The 9,356-nt window shown below is 40.5% G+C and overlaps 1 pseudogene; it reads right to left on the reverse strand.

Annotated features, from left to right (window-relative positions):
- Positions 1 to 4,989: 4,989 nt before the first annotated feature.
- Positions 4,990 to 5,765, reverse strand: LOC103216127 (cytochrome c oxidase assembly factor 3 homolog, mitochondrial pseudogene; annotated as a pseudogene).
- Positions 5,766 to 9,356: the final 3,591 nt, after the last annotated feature.

A 9,356-nucleotide genomic window follows, 5' to 3' on the forward strand; every position in this document is an offset into this window, starting at 1 on the left:
AAGAAGACAAAGAATGAAAGAGTGAGAGAAGTGTATGTACTTTATGTTTGCACATATATTAAGTGGAAAAAGCAAGGGACAGAATACAATGTTTAGAATGCTCACAAGGGCACAAAAAGCAAGAGAAAGAAGGTGTGTGTGTGTGTTGTTTGTTTATGTATAAAATAAAGAACACATAAAAAAACTGATAAGACTGGTTGTTTCTGAGTCGGGAAACTGGTTGCTAAGGGACAGAAGTGGGAGGAAAACTTTTTATAGCATATCTTCTTCTTCCAAAACTTTGAACTCATGTGGGTCTATTATGTATTTAAAAATTAAAACAATTGAAATAGAGAAAATCTCTTGGACTACTAAAAATAAAAAAAAAAATAGCATTTGTTATCTTAGATGCCCTAGATGTGCGGGATACTTTTTTTTTTTTTTTTTTTTTAGACGGAGTCTTGCTCTGTTGCCCAGGCTGTAGTGCAGTGGCACGAGCTCAGCTCATTGCAACCTCCCCCTCCCGGATTCAAGCAATTCTCCTGCCTCAGGCTCTGAGTATCTGGGATTACAGACATTCGCCACCATGCTCGGCTAATTTTGCATTTTTAGTAGAGACGGGGTTTCACCATGTTGGTAAGGCTGGTTTTGAACTCCTGACCTCAAGTGATACACCCACCTTGGCCTCCCAAAGTGCTGGGGTTATCAGCATGAGCCACTGCACCCGGCCCTACTTCTTAAGAGAGAAAAAAATTACACCAGCTTATATCTTTTGAATTAGGCCTTTGTTTTTTCCACTTTTTATGAGTCTCCTAGATTTCTGCTTTCTTATTAAATATCACAGTCACAGTGACTTGCTTTCAGTTTAATTCAAAATCTTTTAACATCATATGAACTTAACCATCTAAAAAGATTCCATTATGCTTATTTTTACATGGATTTAAATGAATTATGCTACTCAAACCCCAAATTGAAACATATTATGTATGGAAATCATAATTATTCATATCGTTTAATTCTGCCCATTTCATGTAGGTGTTCAGTAAAGATTGAGTAATAATGCCATCTCCATGTATATTAACAAATATTTCTTTCAACCTTGGTGAAACTATTTTTTTGTTTGGAGAGAAGGTCTCTTTCTTTTGCCTAGATTGGAGTGCAGTGGCACAATCACGGCTCACTGCAGGCTCAACCTTCCAAACCCAAGCAATCCTCCCACCTCAGCCTCTCGAGTAGCTAGAACTACAGGTGCACACCACCACACCCAGTAAATTTTTTTTTGTAGGGGTGGGGTCACACTGTGTTGCCCAGGCTGGTCCCAAACGCCTGGCTTCAAGTGATCTTCCCACTTGGCCTCCCAAAGTGCTGGAATTGCAGACGTGAGCCAACACACCCAGCCAGAAACTAACCAGTCTTATTCATTGTTTTCCTCCTTGAAAAAGAAGTTGAAAATTGCCAAATGCACATTTTCCCCTGTTCCAAGTCTATGTCCAGCCACACCCTGTCTGGACATAAAAATGTAACCTCAGATTTGAGTTTGTTATTGGTAAGTACTTCCAGACACTGGGAAGCAACTTCTTTCTGTCCCCTGATCCCCACTCCAACAAAAGAGATGAACACTTTTAAGCTAAAGTTTTCAAATAGTTCTTATAAGGAAAGCTCAAATATTTTAAATCAATAATTGGTCAATAAAGCAGATGTTCCTGAAGTAATACTCTTTATACATACATGGTGCGATCCCTCTGTAACATAGGAAAAGGGAATTTTCTCATAAAGTAGTGTGATACTCCACAGGAGGGCCCTGGTTAAATTCCATTATCAAGGACTGCTAGACACAGCTTGCATTCTTGTTGTAATAACTATTGCTTAAAATATTTAAACTTCTTTCTGGGCCATGGAATTTTGTGTTAAAAATAGTCATTCTTGTGATAATTGTAGCTGTGTTTTAAATGTTTTAAATGATTTGCTGTCATTGCATATTGCTGTTCACCCAGATTGTAAAAGTTTAGGTTCCTAAAGCAGGAACAAAACACTGTTTCGCACCAGCCTGCTATTAATTGGAAAGCAGACTGGGAGGTTGATGGGCCAAAGGGACAAGATGGGTCACCTCTCCTTTCTACGAAAGGGTAGACCATAGCTGGGGCTTTTGGAAAGTCAAAGGAGAGTTTTTAATGACCTAAAACTAACTTTTAAAAATTTCCACAATCATGGGTGCAAGTAGGACTGAGCAACAGGAAAGCAAATAAGGAACTAGGACAAAGCAAAGATTTTCCTGGCATCTTTGACCACTGTCAATCAACACATAGGTTTTCAATGATGTTCTTTTTTAGCCAGTGAGACTCACATTCTCATCTATAGTAACAGGACTGTCACAGAACATGCTCTTATGAAACTAATGTAGCAAATTATGAAAATTACTCTGGCATGTGCCAAGAGTCTGATTTTGCAGTTTTTGACACTAAAGACCTGATTCCCCACTCTGCTCCCCTCCTCCCACAGGGCGTCCTGAGCAAATGCTCCTTAAACACAAAGACAGTAATAGGAACTGTTAAACATTTGGTGTCCTGTTTTTGTGTAGTTTCTAAATACGTCCTCTAGGTGTCTTCAGTGACCAGCATTCGTGGAGATTTTCGAGTACTTTTGCCAGCTGGCGGGGTGTGGGTTCAGTTTGTAAAAACAAGTTCTGCAATCACTTCTTTAGAGCATTTTGAAAAACTAGAATGAAATATTTTGGATAATAAGTACTTCTAAGTATTTAATAAACTTTTCACATTCATTTTAGGTAAAATACTGATTTTATATTTCTGCAGTGTTGACTACTCAGGAAACTTTCTCCTAATACAAATGGTTTAGGTTAAATTGTTTTTAAAAATGCCACTGGGGCTAAAGAAAGCACATTTTCCCCCCATTGTTCTGTATTATCACTATTATTATTAGTTATTATTATTTTGACACAGAGTTTCGCTCTTGTTGCCCAGGCTGGAGTGCAATGACGCGATCTGCAACCTCTGCCCCTGGGTTCAAGTGATTCTCCTGCCTCAACCTGCCGAGTAGCTGGGATTACCAGTGCCCACCACCACGCCTGGCTAATTTTTTGTATTTTTAGTAGAGACAAGGTTTCACCATGTTGGCCAGAGTGGTCTCAAACCCCTGACCTCAGGTGATCCACCCGCCTTGGCCTCCCAAAGTGCTAGGATTACAGGTGTGAGCCACCGCGCCCAGCCTATTATTTAAAAAAAAAAAAAAAAAAAAAAAAATTCAACAGTTTTTTTGGGAACAGGTGGTATTTGGTTACATTAATAAGTTCTTTAGCGGTGATTTCTGAGATTTTGGTGCACCCATCACCTGAGCAGTGTACACTGTACCCAACGTGTAGTCTTTTTTTTTTTTTTTCTTGAAACGTAGTTTCGCTCTTGTTGCCCAGGCTGGAGTGCAATGGCACGATTTCAGCTCACTGCAACCTCTGCCTCCCGGGTTCAAGCGATTCTCCTGCCTCAACCTCCTGAGTAGCTGGTATTACAGGCATGCGCCACCTTGCCTGGCTAATTTTGTATTTTTAGTAGAGTCTGGGTTTCTCCATGTTGGTCAGGCTGGTCTCAAACTCCCAACCTCAGGTAATCTGCCTGCCTCGGTCTTCCAAAGTGCTAGGATTATAGGTGTGAACCACTGCACCCGGCCCAGTGTGTAGTCTTCTATCCCTCACCCCACTCCTACAAGTCCCCAAAGTCCATTGTATCATTCTTACCCCTTTGTGTCCACAGAGCTTAGCTCCCATTTATGAGTGACAACATACGATGTTTGGTTTTCCATTCCTGAGTTACTTCACTTAGAATAATTGTCTCCAATTCCATCCAGATTGCTTCGAATGGCATTATTTCATTCATTTTTATAGCTCAGTAGTATTCCATGGTATATATATACACATCATATTTTCTTTATCCACTTGTTGACCAATGGACATTTGGGCTGGTTCCATATTTTTGCAATTGTGAATTGTGCTGCTATAAACATGTGTGTGCAAGTATCTTTTTCGTATAATTACTTAATTTCCTTTTGGTAGATACCCAGTAATGGACTTGCTGGATCAAACGGTAGTTCTACTTTTAGTTCTTTAAGGAATCTCCTCACTGTTTTCCATAGCGGTTTTACTAGTCTACCTTCCCACCAGCAGTGTAAAAGTGTTCCCTTTTCGCCACATCCATGCCAGCATCTACTACTTTTTTTTTGTTAAAGCCATTCTTGCAGGAGTAAGGTGGTGTTGCATTACGGTTTTGATTTGCATTTCTCTTATCATTAGTAATGTTGACCATCTTTTCATATGTTTGCTGGCCATTTGTATAAATTCTTTTGAGAATTGTCTATTCATGTCCTAAGCCCAATTTTTGATGGGATTGTTTGTTTTTTTTCTTCCTGATTTGTTTGAGTTCCTTGTGGATTTGGATATTAGCCCTTTGTGAGATGTAGAGAGTACAAAGATTAAGAATGCACATTTTTTAAAGGGGAGCAGCTTTATTGAAAAATGTGAATTGCATTTGTATTATGGAAATTACAGTGGCACAAAAGACAGAGTCCAAGAAGACTCTGCAATAGGCTTAGGTTGTGAGGCTCTGAGATCCAAATTATAATCTATTTTCCTTTATTATTCACATTTGGGCTTGAAGAGAATTCTAAAAATATATTCAGTGGGAGGATCTATTGTGAGGAGGGGGCTGTAATGTGGGATTTGACACTGATAAATGTGAATGGGGTCAATGTACATGTGGCCAGGGAATTTTTGTTGTGGGCTAGAGGATCTATTGACTCTATCTACACGGCTCTATGACCCTGTTCTAGAATACTGATGACCCAACAGAAGTGTGCAACATCTGAAAATGGCACTTTCAATATCCTAAGATTTACATTCAAATAGGTGAAATAATTAATTTTCAATTATAATTAAAAGATAATAAAGCATTGGATGAAATCATTTACCTTTATTCCTTTGTCCTAGAGCTATTGAATGTCAAAGCATTTCTTTTTTTTTTTTTTTTTTGACTCCAGGAGAATGACTCAGTTTATTATCTCAATTTGACCCTATCTATACCACTTTAGGCTCAAACACTGTACAGAGCTGCCACGCCTAACCTCGTAACAATCGCATCCCTGGAAGGTGAAGGGGGTAAACCACAAAGTCAGAAACATTGGGAAAAGCCACAGTCGCACGCACATCTCTCAAGGAAACAAACTACAAGAAAGGGCTCAGTCATTGTACACAGCAAGTGTGCAGTGGGCAAAGTTCTGTTCTTTTGACAGTAGCCAAATGCTTTAAGTCCCTGGTTTCTTGGGATCAGTCATGGCCCAAGGTTAGTAAGAAGGCCAACAATGTTGTGAGCAGGATTCAATTTCTACAGGGTCATGGGGCATCATCCACCATGTGAAGGGGCTCCAGCAGGTTGGACATGATCAATACCCATCCAGATTAGGATCCTGATGCCCTCGCCAGAGCTCGGGCTCGGGCAGCTTTGGCCTCGTCTTCTAGCTCATCTAGGAAACGCTCCTGGGAGATCGAGTAGATAGTGTAACCATAAATAGCTAACACCAGGGCCCCGACGCCTAGGCCGGTCACGATGTTCCGGGTCCGCCGCTGCGGTAGGACCTTCTGCCACTGGGCAAGCTGCGCCCGCCGCATGGAATACGATTGCTCGGGTGTCAGCTTCTCCCGCGTCGGGTCCATACGCTGAGCGAAAGGGGCCTCTCCACGCTTAGCATCCAGAGGGTCACCAGCTCCCGAAGCCGCCATGTTGCCGCTCCTCAGCATTTCTTTTTTTAAGCTTTTTATTTGGAAATAGTTTCAAACTTATAAAAAAGTTGTAGAAGTAAAGATAGTTATAAGGAACATTCCTATACCTTTTATCAGAATTGACCTGTTGTTAGCATTTACCCCACTTACTTTTGTCATCTGAACTCTTTGGTCTCCTCCCCTTCATATTATTTTTTCTTTCTTTCTTTTTCTTTTCTTTTTGTTTTTAGACAGAGTCTCCCTCTGTTGCTCAGGCTGGAGTACAGTGGCATAATCTCAGCTCACTGCAACCTCTGCCTCCCAGGTTCAAGCAATTCTCCTACCTCAGCCTCCTGAGTAGCTGGGATTACAGGCATGCACCACCACCACACCTGGCTCATTTTTTGATTTTTAGTAGAGACAGAGTTTCACCATGTTGGCCAGGCTGGTCTCAAACTCCTGGCCTCAAGTCATCTGTTCGCCTTGTCCTCCCAAAATGCTGGGATTACAGGCATGCACCACCACCACACCTGGCTCATTTTTTGATTTTTAGTAGAGACAGAGTTTCACCATGTTGGCCAGGCTGGTCTCAAACTCCTGGCCTCAAGTCATCTGTTCGCCTTGTCCTCCCAAAATGCTGGGATTACAGGCATGAGCCACCATGCCTGGCCCTGTGTATTTTTTTCTGTACTATTTAAGGGTAAATTACAAACATCATGTCCTATTACCCTAAGTTCTTCTGTGTTTATTTCCTACAAATGACTATAATATGGCTGTTTTCTTCTTACATTTACATTGATATAATGTTTTTATCTTATCTACCATCCATATTCTAATTTTATTAGTAATCTAGTAATGTCCTTCATAGTATATTTTTCTCTCCAGTGGATCTAGTCCAGGAATAGGCATTGCATTTAGTTGTCAGAATTCTTTAGCCTCCTTCAATCTGGAACAAATCCTACAACCTTCCCTTGTCTTTTATGACATTTTAAAAAGAACGTTGTTTGTCCCCCTTTTATAAATATAACATTTCTAATTTTGTATTTGTGTGGTGTTTTCTGGTACTAGATTGAGGTACTACATTCCTTAGCAGATTACTGCATCGGTGATGTGTCGTTTCAGGACATCCCATCGTGAGGCCTGCAATGTCCATCTCTCTCTCATCCATGATGTTAACTTTGATACTCTGGTCAAGGCAGCCTGATTTCCCCACTATCTAATTACTTTTTCCTCTCTCTGTCTTGCAAGTAATAGGACTATGCAAATATCTTATCAAAATTTCATCCAGTATTTAGCTTTCATTGATAATTTTTTCCTGATTTAACCATGGTAGTTGCAAAATGATAATTTTCTAACTTTAGCATTACTTCCATATCTACTATTCAGTCCTCTGCATTCTACTGTAAGCAAGAGATCTCTCTTTTCATCTATCTATCTATCTATCAATCATTTATCTATCATCGTGTGTGTGTGTGTGTGTGTGTGTGTGTGTGGTTTTAAGGAACAAAAAGTTTAATAGGCAAGAAAGAAGGAAGGAAGAAGAAAACAGCTCCCCTGTACAGAGACAGAGGGAGGGGGAATTTGAACAAAGAGAAAACGCTTTATCTATCTATTTTCTGTCTGTCTGTCTGTCCATCTATCGTCTATCTTCACCAGCATCATCATTTTTCCTTGTGTTTTTGCAATGGACATGAATTTCTAGTCATTCAATGGTTTATAATTCATGATTGGTGCTAGGACATTTCATTCTCAGATTGTCCTCGATTTGGCCAGAATCAGCCAAGCTAGCTCTTGTGTTCTTGTCATACACCTTCATTATTGTTTGGAGCATTTTCTTACTTTCTGAAATAGCCAGATATTCCAGGTTCTTCTGCACCTATCCTGTTCTGTTCCATCCTGTTCCTGTAAGCAGACATTTCTCTGAGAATCCCTGGATCCTTTTAGCGGAAAATGGTATTAGAATCCAAGATCTGGGTGCTACTGATGGGTATTTGCCTCTTGGCCCTCTAAAAGTGTAGAGAGCTAAAAAATACATATGTGTATATAGGCATATACACATACACATACATACACATATACATGCATACATTTATAATATACATGTGCACACAGATATGCCTATATAACACCTACATAGACATATTTTAGAAATCACAGTTCACACCAGTACCTCCAAATCTAATACACCCCTATAGGATTCTTTCTTGCTTTCCCCAGTTTCATATTTTCATGTCCCTTCTTCCACAATGGGAACCGTGACTCTCGACACCAACACAGTGACTCATTTTCAAAGCACTTGTTTTCCAATCTTCCACATTTGGCTTCACACAGAGTAGACAGTTTAAATTTTATTTTATTTTATTTTATTTACTTACTTATTTATTGAGACAGGATCTCACTCAGACTAGAGTGCAGTGGGGTGATCATAGCTGACTGTATCCTCCACCCCCTGGGCTCAAGCGACCTCCTGACTCAGCTTCCCAAGTAGATGGGACTACAGGCACTTGCCACCATGCCTGGCTAATTTTTGAGTTTTTGTAGAGAGGGGGTCTTAATATGTTGCCCAGGCTGGTCTCAAACTCCTTGGCTCAAACAATCCTCCTGCCTCAACTTCCCCAAATGCTGGGATTACAGGCATGAGCCACCATGCCAGACGGTTTCCTTTTCTGAAGTCTATAGCAGCTGAAAGTTTTATCACACAATTTTAACTATACATTATCTTAATTTATTTGATATGACCTCATTGACTTTATTTTTGTCTCTCTCTGATGAAATTGTTAGATCTTGAAGGCAGGGATAATATCTCATATTTGCTTTTGTGTTCAGCCAACATTGGGCGTAGAGTAACTGTTTGATTTACACTTACTGGTTGAGGAGAATACTAGGCTGTTGCAGGCTCATGGAAGAGCTATTTTATGGCCAGCAGGGCCTTGTTGTACACCTCAAATTATGCCACGTAGGTGGTTGTCCTCCTTCCTACACAGGCTGGCACTGGGCTGACTTACCCAGCCTGCAAAAAACTTCATCCAAAATGCAGCACCTGCCAATGATTTCTCTTTCACTCACTGTCTGGCTGGTTGTAGACCAAAACCCCAAAACCACAGTTTGTTTTATTTAATTGTATCACTAGTGTTCACTATTTCTTCTTTCCACATTTCCTCCCTTCATTAAAAATAACCCAGATCTTGGCTGGGCACGGTGGCTCACGCCTGTAATCCCAGCACTTTGGGAGGCCAAGGCGGGTGGATCACGAGGTCAGGAGATCGAGACCATCCTGGCTAACACGGTGAAACCCTGTCTCTACTAAAAATACAAAAAATTAGCCAGCTGTGGTGGCGGGCACCTGTAATCCCAGCTACTCGGGAGGCTGAGGCAGGAGAATCTTTTGAACTTGGGGGGCGGAGTTTGCAGTGAGCTGAGATCACACCATTGCACTCCAGAGCCTGGGTGAAAGAGCAAGATTCTGTCTTGATTCTGAGAAATATAGCAAAGCTATATTTTCTCAAGATTCTGAGAAATATAGCAAAGCTATATTTTCTCATAGATCATAACTTTTGGTTAATATAGATGTCATTGACTGACTCTGACATCAACTATTTGAAAGACAACATTTTAAGTG

The sequence above is a fragment of the Chlorocebus sabaeus genome, chromosome 9, assembly GCF_047675955.1.
Source record: "Chlorocebus sabaeus isolate Y175 chromosome 9, mChlSab1.0.hap1, whole genome shotgun sequence".
Taxonomy (NCBI): domain Eukaryota; kingdom Metazoa; phylum Chordata; class Mammalia; order Primates; family Cercopithecidae; genus Chlorocebus; species Chlorocebus sabaeus.